The 14,077-nt window shown below is 45.7% G+C and overlaps 1 pseudogene; it reads left to right on the forward strand.

The window, feature by feature from the left end:
- The first annotated feature begins 542 nt into the window (after positions 1-542).
- On the forward strand, positions 543-13,806 carry LOC142803151 (uncharacterized; annotated as a pseudogene).
- The last annotated feature ends 271 nt before the right edge of the window (positions 13,807-14,077 follow it).

A 14,077-nucleotide genomic window follows, 5' to 3' on the forward strand; every position in this document is an offset into this window, starting at 1 on the left:
TGACATTTCTAGCGACAAAATCCACCTGACTTGCAATGTTTGCCGGAGTACTGTGAAGGTGTCGGACGTAAAAAGCGGGGGCACATTTTTTTCCATTCTGGATGTTGGAATGCAACTTTCCAGCACTATAGAAAGTCTCTCTGGTGTTTTGTTTGAGAATCTCAGCAAGTTGAAGCAGCAGGCAGAAGTCGGATGCCACTTGATTCGTGACATCACTAGTGGCATGATGCACCGCACTTTGCAAGAAAAGGGTGTGTTAAGGTGGAGCGATTTGACTATTACCTTGAACACCGATGGCAGCCCTTTATACAAATCATCTAATTCCTCAATATGGCCCATACAAATGATAATAAATGAACTTCCTGCGCCCTGCAGGTATAAGAATGTTATTCTTGAAGGCTTATGGTACGGACGAAAACACCCCAACATGCTGGTCTTTCTGGAGAAGTTTGTTGAATCCTTGTGTAGGACTGGCGAACTTATTTGGAAATACTCTTCAACTGTTATTCACAGCAAGATTTACACCATCTGTGTCTGTGTTGATGCACCGGCGAGGGCAGCAGTTGGAAACCAAGTTCAGTTCAACGGCTTTTTTGGCTGCCCGTGGTGCCTGGCTTGTGGAGAAAGCCAAGAGGGTAAGTGCACAAAAATTCATAAAGCAGAGTGCCTAAACAAGCTTTCATAATGCTTGAGCATCATCAGTAGTCTTTTTTTCAAGCAATTCGAGAATGCCCAGTAGTTCTGTATGAGGAAAAGTGTTTGTGTGGCGTAAGTACACTTTGCAGCTGCTCACTGCTCGTTCAGTGTGTGGGAGTGCAAAAAAGAAAGAACATGTTGCCATTTAGTGAATATTCTTACAAATGCACCTACATGTGTCTTCTCTGTGCGCAAAATTTGAAAAAAAATAATTCAGTCAGTGTAGGTACTACCGAAAGAATGTATGTCGAATATGGCATTTGAGCAGTATGTGCTCATTGTGCCGATATTTTCAAAAGGCATTGTGAGCAATATGAGTTGAAATACCAAATTGTTGTTTAGTTAACGACAATAGCCAGAAATTTCTTGGAAGGAGGGAAGGTAGTAAAGTCACATTTTTGAAATGATAATTTTTTGTTTTGTGCCACAACAAAATAAAATTTCCCGGGCGGTGCACAGGTCCGGTGCTCCACCCTCTAGCTTGTACAGAGGTGAATGTGACGTAAGCGCAATAATATTAACAGTAAATATAAGTACATGTAGTATTTAACATCCTAAAAACCATATGAAAATGAGGGATGCCGTGATGGAGGGCTGTGGAAATTTCAACCATTTTATGTTCCTCTAACCTGCACTGGGAACACACAGGCCCCTACCATTTTGCATCCATAGAAATGCAACCACTGCAGTTGAGATCGAACCCGTGACACTATGGCGTTGCTAAAGATATCGTTTCTCTCTATAGAGCAGTCAATTTCATGAACAATTTTGCACTCACCAACTGCATTTAAACAGTAATATTAGTGTTGCATCTCATATTGCTTATGTCAGTACATATATCTACGGTATTATGGTCACCTTTGCGCAAACACTTCACAACACCATCAGCATCTGTAAAACCCAACGCCTGCTGTTAAAACGAACAAAGGGTGGTAGATGGTCATCATTTGTTGCTTCTAGTGGGGATGAAAGCTAACTGTCTAGATTAGGTATCTCATTTTAATAAATTGAAACTGTACCCTCTCACATTCTCAACAGAACCTCGCCTTTGCTCATTGAGTGTTCATGAACATTTATTCCAAATGCATCCGTGAATTTCATTGACTGATCCTGGACGTTATCTAGGAAGCTGACTTGAATCCTCCTTTTTTTTTATCCCGGCTGTGGCAGCTGCATTTCCGATGGAGGCGGAAATGTTGTAGGCCCGTGTGCTCAGATTTGGGTGCACGTTAAATAACCACAGGTGGTCGAAATTTCCGGAGCCTTTCACTATGGTGTCTCTCATAATCATTTGGTGGTTTCGGGACATTAAACACCACATATCAATCAACTTGAATCTTTTTGTTTTAATCCATGCCATATAGCAAACGGGTGAAAAAAAAACAAAAGAAAAACGATACTTCAGAACCACTCAGCTGGTTCAACAGTGGCACACATAAACACTTGACAGCGGAAATCACAGACACTATCGAAGGTGAACACAGAAATTCACGACTGAATACACTGCAATATGCTGCACCTTGCAAAATTTGCTTGATTTCTAAAGTGCTGGCACGGTACAGGTTCAAAGGTAAACGTGTGAAGGCAGTGTGCTTGTCATGGCAGTTGTTGGGGCGTACCCACTTTCCCATGAACAAGTAGCTTGTGCGCCTGTTTGGTGGTGCTTGCGCCCTTAAGGAATCTCTATAGCATTTACTCAGTGAAATACTTATCTTGTTTCTGCTTTATTTCATTGCAGGGCGCCTAATATACTTGAATGCAGAACCTGATGTGGAGAGGACATCAGCAGGCATCCGAAGAGACATGACCCTGGCATCTAGACTAAAGACCCCAGTCAATGGCTTGAAAGGGGTGTCACCACTGGTGAAACTCCCACACTTCGACCTTGTGTGGGGCTATACAGTGGAGTATATGCATAGTGTTCTGCTGGGCGTAACAAGGCAGTTTGCCGAGTATTGGTTCGACTCGTCAAACAGCAATGAGCCATACTACATGGGTGAGTGCACCATACACCTCATGGTTGAAGTATTACGGATAAATATTTTAGAACAGTGCATATGGCCTACTTTTGTATTGCTGCCAAATTTTTGACATACATATGTTTGTATGATGCCGTCTCATGTACACTTTGGCATCTTCCCCTATTTGAAGGTTTGCTTGCTTCAACGGGCGATACTTTTTTTTCTCGAAAGCTTCTTCTGGAAAATGATAGAAATTGGTATCAGAAAAGCCTGGCATTTGACCAATGTAGAAAATACTGTAGTGAACAATGGCACGTAGTCTATGGATAAATCAATCTAGGTCCACGAAACCAGCCAAGGCTTTTTTCAAAGTGCCCCTTCTAGTGTTCAAATGTAAACAGCACATTGTTTTCTCAAACAAGAATACTAATGCCACCTAGCGTAATGTCTAGCTGTAACAGGAATGTTGTTTTGGGGGTTTCACATTCCAGAATCACCATATGGTTATCAAGCACACCATATGATTATCAAGCCTAGTTGAGGTTTCTGGAAATTTTTACTACCTGGAGCTCTTAAAGGAGCACTGACATCAAGTTTACTCATGTCCAGATTTCCGCGTCAACGAGTAGCTATCGTCCCTTTAGTAGCGATTCGCGACCTAAAACGCATCTGAGGTACGAATGAATATCTGTAATATTGATTTATATATCTGCTATCGATTGAGGTTCAAAATGAGTCAAAAGCCGTCAAATTGTAGTGCTATCAGCGCTACCTCGCGGCCACACCTAGGCTGCTGCATAGCTGATGTTGCTTTCACAAAAAATGGTGACGTCACGCACACTGGCGTTTCGTCTGCTAGGAGCGCACGTGCAGTCAGTCCAGCTGTGTCTCTGATTATGTAGACTAAAGCCTCTCCATGCATTTTCGGCCGGCTAGCTTAAGCAGTGCCAACTCGTTCTTCCCCTCTTCCTTTAGCCCCGGCCCTCAAAAGGAGCCTCATACTGCCAGTGAAACCCACCTTATTCGCCAACACAGAATTTACCCTGGAGCAGCTTGGCGCAAAGTGAAGCGAGCAAATGTGGCTATTCTTAGGCGTCTAGTCTCTCTGTCCATCAGCGCATCAACTCACTGGCTATGTTGAGGTTCGTGGCTTGGAAAGGCATGAAACGCCACGCTATTTCCTCTTTTTCCACGCCTCGACGTGCCGGTTGTCACTGTGCAGCAGTTCCTCGACATTCTGGCACGTATTGTCACATTGAATGATAGTACTCATGCTGCGGAACACATGCCAAATCAGTCGATGCAACACTATGAATTGCACGCACGCTTCAACACAGCAAGGAGAGTCAATAGTGAGAGCATGGCTGGGAGTCGGCTCCAAACACACTCAGATCGTCGACGTCATTGTTACTAGCGTATCGTCACTCAGGGTGGTATTTGTGGAATGTATCACACCGATGATGATGATGTTTAGAGTTTAATGGCGCAAGGCCGACTAAGGGCAAAGAGCGCCAAACAGAAGTGATTACATTAAAGTGACAAGGAAGTAAAAGAACATCTCAGTAAAAATAGACAAAGTAAAACACAACGTAATGGAAGATGACTGGTCTAAAGGGCCAGGTTGTCAAGCATGATAAGAAATGAGATGTAAAAATTTCACGTCGGTAAGAAATTCTAAAACGCGTTTGACTGAAAACAGTGCTTCGTCTCCTATGAAGTGTGACGGGTGTGGTGGAATATGTCGCGTGTGTAGTTGTGGGAAGTATTTGCGTCGTGTTGTGTCAAGTGCCTTACATTGTATCAGGATGTGGATCACGGATAGGGCCTCTCCGCACCTGCTGCACAGAGGTCTTGGAGACCCAGTGAGAAGGTGCGAGTGCGTTGCATGAGTGTGCCCTATCCGTAATCTGGCCAAGGCGACTTCAGTGTATCTATTACGTGCGTCGGTGGTGTATGGTCCCAAATGTGGTTTTATTACGTGTAACTTGTTGTCTGTTTGTTCACTCCAGTGTGTTTGCCATGTTTTACGAAGTTGTTGTCTGATGTGTGGTTTCACGTCGGTGTAGGGTAATGTGGTTATGTCTACTGTATTTAGGACTGTAGCAGCAGCAGCCATTCGATCCGCTGCTTCGTTCCCGGCTATACCACAGTGGCCAGGGACCCAACAAAGAACCAGTTCAAGGTTGCGTACATACACAGACATAACAGCTTTGACAATTAGATTGACAACATGGTTTTTCGAAGGCATTGTTGACGACAGTGCCCGCACAACACTGAGGGAGTCTGTATAGATAATGGATTGTGAGATGTCGCTTTGAAGTATATGATTAACAACAAGAAGAACACCATACGCCTCTGCGGTAAAGATACTAGTATGACTATTCAGCGTTTTAGTGACACTAAGGCCGGGTCCATGCGCAGCGCAGGACACAGAGGTGGCAGTTCTAGAGGCGTCCGTATAAAATTCAGCACATTGATACTTATGCTGCAGATGCAAGAAATGCTGCAGAATAGCACATGTGGGAGCTCGGTTTTTATCTATATGTGTAAAAGATGTGTCACATAAGACAGCGCGGAGATGCCATGGTGCTATAAAATCTGTTGGAGAACTTTGGATGGTGTCTAGAAAAGAGACAGAAAGCTCTGACGCTTCCTCTCTAGCTCTGTAGGAGAAAGACGCAGAGAACGATGGTCGGTTTAAAAGGAGTTCAGTCATGGACGTATCATAAAAAACTGATTTAAAAGGATGGTGAGGCATGGATGAAAGTTTAAAAGCATAAAGGAGATCTGTGTATGCTCGCTGACGTTGCAGGTTCCATTTGTTACACTCCACATAGAGGCTTTCGACCGGACTAGTCCGGAATGCACCACACGCCAGGCGGAGCCCCAGATGGAGTACCGGGTCCAGCATTTTGAGGGATGTTTTACTTGCTGACCCATAAACAACGCTACCATAGTCCAATCGCGAACCTATTAGGCTGGTAAAAACACGTAATAAAAGTTGTTTGTCAGCACCAAAAGAAATGTGCGAGAGAACCTTCATGATAGTCAGTGTTTTTAAGCATTTATGTTTTAGTTGTTTTATGTGTGGGATGAATGTCAGCTTTTCGTCAAAGATTATTCCTAAAAACTTGTGTTCCTTTTTGACGGGAATTGACACACCATTAAGATGAATGTCAGGATCCGGCCGAATACCACGCCTCTTAGAAAAAAGAACACAAGTGCACTTCCCCGGATTAAATTTAAACCCGTTCCTATCTGCCCAGCCAGCTAGCTTGCTAACACCAAGCTGTACTTGGCGCTCGCAGACAGATAGGTTACAAGACTTAAAAGATAATTGTACGTCGTCTACATAAATTAAGCAGGAAATCGACGGTGGCAATGCCTTCCTCAGTGAGTTCATTTTCACAATGAAAAGGGTGCAACTTAAAACTCCACCTTGTGGCACTCCATTTTCCTGAACATGAACTCTAGATAGTGCAGTTCCAACACGCACGCGAAACGTTCTTTCGGACATGTAACTGGCAAGCGTGTTGAACATGTTACCCGAAATGCCAAAAGACTTGAGATCAATGAGGATACCATACCTCCAAGCAGTATCATACGCCTTTTCTAAATCAAAAAATACTGTCATGCAGTACTGCTTGTGGAGGAAAGCATCTTTTACATATGCCTCTAATGCAACGAGTTGATCGTTGGTAGATCGCCCCGCCCTGAAGCCTGCCTGGCAGCCCTCGAGAAGACCGTTGAACTCGAGAAAGTACACAAGTCTCCTGTTTATTATCTTCTCGAAGAGCTTACACAGGCAGCTAGTCAGGGCAATGGGACGATAACTGGCAGGAGAGGAAGGGTCCTTCCCTTCCTTTAGGAAAGCTACTACTATGGCCTCCCTCCAAGAGCGAGGAATGTGCCCCAAAAGCCATATTTTATTGTATAGGTGTAAGAGTGTTTCAAGAGTGTCTGGGTGTAGGTGCTGTATCATGGTGTATGTAACCTTATCTGCACCTGGAGCTGAAGGTTTGCACGTGCTCAAGGCAGCCCTCAACTCATAGAGAGTGAATTCAGAGTTGTAAGAACTGTTCGATTTCTCTTTGTCGTGTAAGGGCTTTTTTTCAACAGATGTTTTGTGTTTCATGAAAGTGTTTGTGTAGTGTGCTGAGCTGGACACGTGTTGGAAGTGTTGTGCGAGTGTGTTAGCCTGGTCTTCCAGTGTGTCCCCTGTTGTACTAACCAGGGGCAGGCTGTGTGTCTGTTGTCCTTTTAGTTTGCGTATTCGTGTCCAGACTTTGTGTGTGTCAGTGTATGAGTTGATGGAAGTGAGGAAGGTGCGCCAGCTGTCCCTTTTCGCCTCACGACGCACTCGCTTCCCAAAAGCCTTTGCCCGTTTAAACGAAATGAGGTTGTCCGACGTGGGGTACCGGCGAAGGACACCCCACGCTTTGTTCTGGGCCTGTCGCGCCCGCCTGCAGTCCTCGTTCCACCAGGGCCGCCTTGGGTTGCAGGACGCACTGGAGGCCAGGGGAATGGACTTTTCGGCGGCGTCAAGGATGTGCGCCGTGATGAGTTGGGCGGCTTCTTCCACGTGTAGGTGTTCTATGGATGTGTGGTGTAGTTGAGATGTTTGTGTGAATGTGCTCCAGTTTGCTTTTGATTCATTAAACCTTTTATGGGAAGATGAACTGCTCGGGCCTGTACCTAGATACGTTAATGAGGTGGGGAAATGGTCACTACCATATGGGTCCGTGCCCACACCCCACTCAAGACATGGAAAGAGAGCTGCGGAACCAATAGCCAAGTCAAGATGCGAGTATGTATTGTGTCCTAAGTTATGGTATGTAGGCTGTTTTTTGTTGAAAAGGCATGATCCGGAGGATGTAAGAAACTTCTCTATTAGGCGACCTCGGGTATCCGTTCTGGAGGAGCCCCAAAGAGGGTTGTGCGCATTAAGGTCGCCTATGAGGATGTACGGTTCGGGCAGCTGGTCGACCAGCGCCTCGAAGTCAGAGCTCACAAGTGAAAAATCCGGAGAGATGTAAACGGAGCATACCGTTATCAACTTATTAAATATTATTGTACGGATCGCTACAGCCTCGAGGACAGTGTTTAAAGAGATAGGGTGGCATGCTAATGACTTCAGTGCGATAATAGCAACACCTCCTGAGGAGTGGGTGCAGCCAACCCTGTCCTTTCTGAATACCATATACCTATTTAAGAAATTTGTGTTTTTAGAATTAAGGTGGGTTTCCTGGAGACACATGATACTTGGCTGTCTGTCATGCAGAATCTCATACACATCGTCCAGGTTTTTAAGGAGGCCTCTGCAGTTCCATTGGATTATGTTTTCTGTTCCCATTATTTGAATTTAAGAAGACTGGAGTGTGTGCGTTTGTGTGTGTTCATGTGTCGTCTTTCGGGGCTGTTACTCTTGGCTTGGGCTTTTTAGGCCCTTCTGAAGGCTTAGCCGTCACAGGCCGCTCCTTGCGCTGCGTGGCAGGCAGGAACGGCCAGACATCCATGTCATCATCAGATGTCCGAAGGGTGCCCGTCGAGCCGGGCCCCCCGGACTTGGCCCCCTTTCGGGAGCCCTTCGTTTGAGCCGCCACCCCCGGGGGTGCCACAGGTGGCACGGGCGGTGCGGTGGCGGTGGGATCCGGTGCGGGGCCCGCGGTGTCCATCATCTCGGCACCCTCCAACGCACTGGAGGACGGGGAGGCCGAGGCGGGAGCGGCACCGGTCCCAACAGAACTGGTTTGCACCACATCCGCTGCTGCCTCAGCAAGCGGTGTGGCGACAGATTGGGCTGCAAGAGGCAACCCAGGGGGGGGCGGGGGCGGGACCAAGTCCGACTCGCGGTGCTGGGTCCCCGCCGAAACAAGACGCCGCTCCGCCCCCCGGCGAGCTGCGTCGGCGTACCTCCCCAGAGGGAAAGAGGCGAACCTCTTTCGCGCCTCCGGGAAGGTGATGTTCTCTGTGACCTTTATGTTTATTATTTTCTTTTCCAATTGAAACTTCTCGCATTTTCTGGAGTACGCCGCGTGTGGGCCCTGACAGTTGATGCAGAGAAGTTGTTGAGAGCTACAATTATCAGTGGGATGGTCATGTTGGGCGCACTTGGCACAGGTTATTTGGCCCCGACACGAGTTAGTACCATGCCCGAACCTCTGGCACTTGAAACAGCGCCGCGGGTTCGGGATGTACGCTCGGACGGATCACCGGATAAAGCCTGCATTAATATAATCTGGAAGATTGGACCGATCAAATGTGAGAATTATGTGCCTAGTGGGTATTTCCTTGTCATCTCTTCTGATGGTAATGCGCCGAACTGCCGTCACACCTTGGTTTCGCAGGCCTTCAAGGAGGTCGGCCTCTGTCTCGTTTGCCAGATCTGGCTCCGAAATCACGCCCTGGGAGCTGTTGAGGCTGCGGTGGGGCGTGACTCGAATGGCCAGATCGGCGATGCGGGTTTGAGCAAGGAGCTTGTCGGCCTGGTCCTGTCTACTGAGCTCGACAAGGACTTCGCCAGTTCGTTGTTTTTTGGCCTTGTACGACTCTCCAACAACACTCTCAAGAAACTTTGACACAGGAAATACCGACAGTGAAGAAAGAGGTTTGGATTGGTCGACCGATTCCATCACCATGAAGCGAGGGAAGTTGTTCGGTTTGGGAGGACTCAAGTTAGGTAGTGGTGGGAAAGAAACTTCGGTGCGGCCCCTTTTCGGGGGCCGATCACGTTTGGGGGGGGGGGGGTTTGGAAAATGCCATGTGACAGATTGAAAAGCAGGGAACGGGGGTACTTTCGTCGCTCGGTTTACCCTGATGCCGAGAGAGGTCCCGGAGCTCCCTGCCTGGTAGACAGGCAGGGAGCCCATCGGCCGGAGCTTGACCAAGGCTCCGACGGCCACCGTTTACGGCTTCTACCCTTCACCTATAAACACCTCGCCACGGTTGGGCACAGCTTATGTTGGGAGCTCTGGGTCCGCGGTGTCGCCACTCACCGTCACCTAGATTACTCAAGGTGCCCCGTGCGGGGAATGTATCACACCGAACACGCAGCTCTTGTGTTGATGTCACAGGGCAGTATATTTCCAGTTTTCTCTCCTTAGCTTCTCTACGCTGTTTGACATCGAATTAAAATAACTTCCTCGCATTCCATGCCATTCAAATTTGGCCAAAAAGGCCTACTCATACCAAGCGATCAAATCATGGGCATATCTTGATCTTGAAATTTGATGTCAGTGCTTCTTTAAGCATGCCCTGATATCATGCAGCACTTGCACTTCTAGCACTTCGCCTTTGTCAAAATGGTACTGCTATGCATGGGATCAAACTCATGTCTATTGGGTCAGCAAACAACACCGCGTCCACTATGTCACTGTCCGCAGCAGTAACATCAATGCATGAAGTTGCCATGTAATGATGTTTTTAGTGTTGCATAAAAAGCTTCCTTTGGAATGCTTCAGGGGACCATTAAATCATATGGAGAATTTGTTACTAGTAGTTGACTAGAACTGTTTGCTGCCCCCCTACAGGACGTCCAAGCACATTGAGGGTGATCAACAAACGCCTGCTGAACATTCGTCCTCCACATCATTTCACCCGGCTGTTTCGCACGCTACGAGAGAGGTGCTATTGGAAGGCGCACGAGTGGCGAAACTGGCTGCTATTTTACTGTTTACCATGCTGCTACCCTGTGCTACTGCCAAGATATTTCCGCCACTTCGCCCTCCTGTCTGAGGCAATTTTTCTCTTGCTTTTGCAAGAGCTGTCATCTGACCACATTGATCGTGCAGGTAAGAACACGTTGACAACTGAAAGCACAATCACTTGCATTTTACGAAACTGTCTTCAGTTCACAGTAAAAAACAATCGTGCCATTGAAAGAATAATCAAGTTCTCAAGAAGACTGTCTCTATAAGAGGTGATTTGAAATGGCCTTTGATGTTAGTGGGAGACTCAGAGTGAAATGGGAAAGGGATTGTTTTTTTTTTGTTGTCTGCTGAGGTTTTGAACTTTGAAGGCTAATAACGTTCTTTACCGTGTTCCAATTTCGATAATTCTTTTTGTGTTCATCAGTATTCAGCACTACACAAACTTCAGTGCTGCAGAATTCAGAAGAAAAAGCGTTGCAGACCCCTTCCTTTTAGAGGGCTCGTAAACCACCGAGAGGTCGAAATTCAATTGTGGTGGGGAATTGTGAACGAGTGTATGACAAACACGGAGCTGTGAGAATTTTTCGAAACGGTGCTGTAATAGTGGAGTTAGACGCGTTTGATTATCGAAACCGTGACGATCATTCCTTTCGTTCTCTTCTGCACTTCCCTTCATGGTATACTCTCCTAAAGCTGCTTTACCCTTTCGATGAGCACCCCTCTCTTGCTCCTCTCAATTTCACCTGGCATATGTCAGTGCTGACGCTCTGCTTGAAACACCGTCTACTTGCAGTGGCCGGGACTCCGTGAGTTGCATTGTAGCTGTGTGCTTGTTACGAACGAAATTTTCAGAAGCATAAAAAGGTTAGTTTATGGTCCCCAGGTCCAGGAAAATGGCCTATTTTGCGGCCTTGCGAACGAGCTCAGAACGCGCCCCTCTGACTGCGATTCGACCCTGAGGAGTAGCTGCTGGTGAAGCAAAAGAAAAGCATCCAACAGCACTTGACCACCACTGGGGGAAAGGGAGAGCGAAAGCTGAGAAGACGATGTGGCGATAGGGTCAGTCGCAAGTTGCCCTCTGTGTCGAGATTTGAAATGAAATGAAATTAACAGATTTTCTTTCTGGAGAGAATACAGAAAAACGAAGTGAAGCTAAAGGCCATTCGGCCTGACGTGGCTTCGCTACGCGAAAAAATTTCAGCAAACAGTGCTACATTGAATAATAATTATCACAATACAAGGAGCAGCATAATAATAGAAACACAGAAATAGCATAAAAGCAAAAATAGGTGGTATATAAGTACAAAAAATAGGCTGCATAGACACAGAATCAGACATCGAGGCTCTTTTCACTACATATTAAAAAAAACACATACGTATTGATATATTCATATAATACACTCGCATATTAATACATACATGTGCCCATATGTACGTACATACTACTGCATATACACGCGTTTTGTACCCAACGGTGAGAGCATATGTGTAACCTAGCCAGAAGTTTATTGAAAACATGATGTTTAATATACTCAATTAATGAGGAGATGTTTTATCTGATATTTGAATTGTGTTAATGAGAGGTTAAAATTTAATTGTTCACCTAAATGATTTATAAGCTGTGGGGCGTGGTATGCAATCAGGGCTCTGCCATATCCAGTCCTAGTAGCAGGAACGCGAAATTGTTGCCTACGGAGCGAGTATTTGAGTGCGCCTTCCGGTGCCGTAGTAGTGTGGAGTTTATTTTTATAAATGTAAAGTAATAGCTTATATTCATACACCTGTCTTGCTTTGAGTATACCATGTTTTATGAATAATGGACCGCTAGGAATCTCCCTTGCGTTGCCATAATAATCATTGAATAGGCGGGGAACTTTCTTCTGTGAGATTTCTAGTTTATTTAAATTCTTCTCATTTGTAGTGCCCCATACTAGCATAGGTACTATAATTTAAACTGGGTGAACAGCCACCATGTCAGAGGCTCGGCCTGGTGTAGTACGCACAGGTTCGCATGTGTTTATGTAGACATATACGTAAGGCATATCGACGTGAGGCATGTATTGGCTAATAATCGCAATGCCCTTGTGTGCATAAGGGGGGGGGGTGCACAAAGGCAGCCCCGTAAATTGATGTATTTGGAAGGGGATGCTGCTATGAACTTTCACCCCCCCCCTCCTCTACTGAAAGGTAACTCCTGTGTACACCTGTGATGCTCTACACAATATTTTGAAATTCTTGTCACCAGTGCGTGATGACGCTTAAAGGCGAACTTTGGCATTTTTGCGATATTTATAGATTTCAACAAAACGCTTGCTTCGTAATGTTTATTTTAGGCCATTCCACTTTTGAAAGTATTTAAATACAGCTTTTTTAATATGTTCATCTCTTCACTGGTGGCTTATGCGCAGTAAATGTTACTTCTTTGAAACAAGAGAGGCTGCACGAAAAAGGTGTTGTAATATTCTATAGCATCGTTGAGGAAATAGTTGTTTATTGCATTTTTCAGGACGGCTTCTGACATCCTTTGTATCCCAGGCAGCCGGGCTCTATGGACAGTGATGTATGAGCTTTAATGTGCATCAGCTTCTCCACCTGGCTGATGCTGCGAGACAGTTTGGTTCTTTGTGGGCCCATTCTGCTTTCGCATTCGAAAACAGTAATGGTTACCTTTTAAAACTTGTTAGTGCTGCAAAAGCTGTGCCTGCGCAGGTTCTGGAAAGAGTAGTGATGGTACAAGAGCTCCAGTTATTGCTTGCAGGGCTTCCATTGCCATCAAAAGTGCTCAGTTTTGGTAGTAACATGCTCGGTAACCCAATCACTGAGCATGCATGGCACATTGGAGCTGCATGGTTGTTTGGAACACCTAAACAAGTTCCTTCTCTCAGTCATCAGGAGTCTTCTTGCTTGCAGACATAGTGTGGACAAGTTCCAATCGTTCAAGATCATTTCAGATTTTCTATTTTGGGCACAAGCTTTCACAGTGAATCGTACAAAGCTGGAAAGAAAAACAGCTCTGTGTTCGAGAGCAAAACTGGAGGCTTTTATTCTATTAAAAGAATATTTGAGGTGACAGATCCAACTTGTGCTTCAAATGGTGGGACTGTCCTTCTTTGCACAAGGATAGTTGCTGGCAACAACGTTGCAGGACTCCCGCCACACATTTCCGACTGTTTTTTTTCTTTAGTGTATTCGCTCCTCCCTCTAACTATGAACTACATTGGCAAAGCATGTGTTCTGGTCTCTTTGAATGACAAAGAAGACTACATTTGTGCAGTTCCTAACATGGTGGAACGTGACTAAGGCTAGATTAATTTCACAGGCAGACACAGAAGTGGTAAAGAAATACATTTCAAAACCACGATATGATTATGAGGGATGCTGTAATGGAAGGCTTTAAAAGTTTTGACTCTTCGGTGTACTTCAATGTGCACCTTAATCCAAGCAAGTGGTTCAGTAGTTTTTGCCTTTATCAAAATGCAGCCGCCGTGGGCAGCATATGATCCCGTGACCTCTTGGTCTGCAGTCGAGCATAATAACTACCAAACCTCTGTGGCAGATGAGAAACATATCCAGTTAAGGCAGGTACACATTGCTGCGAACCACACAAGTAACTGAATGAGCTGCTTTTGATATGGCAGGTTCGTTCTTGTCATGAATGGTAGTATGTGAACTCATAGATCACTTTTATTTGTCTCTATATGAGCATGTTGCGGCCAAAAACGTTGAACAGCAGCTCGAACAACATCGTACATTGAGGCGTTCCATATGGCC

This window comes from Rhipicephalus microplus, chromosome 3 (genome assembly GCF_043290135.1).
Source record: "Rhipicephalus microplus isolate Deutch F79 chromosome 3, USDA_Rmic, whole genome shotgun sequence".
NCBI lineage: Eukaryota > Metazoa > Arthropoda > Arachnida > Ixodida > Ixodidae > Rhipicephalus > Rhipicephalus microplus.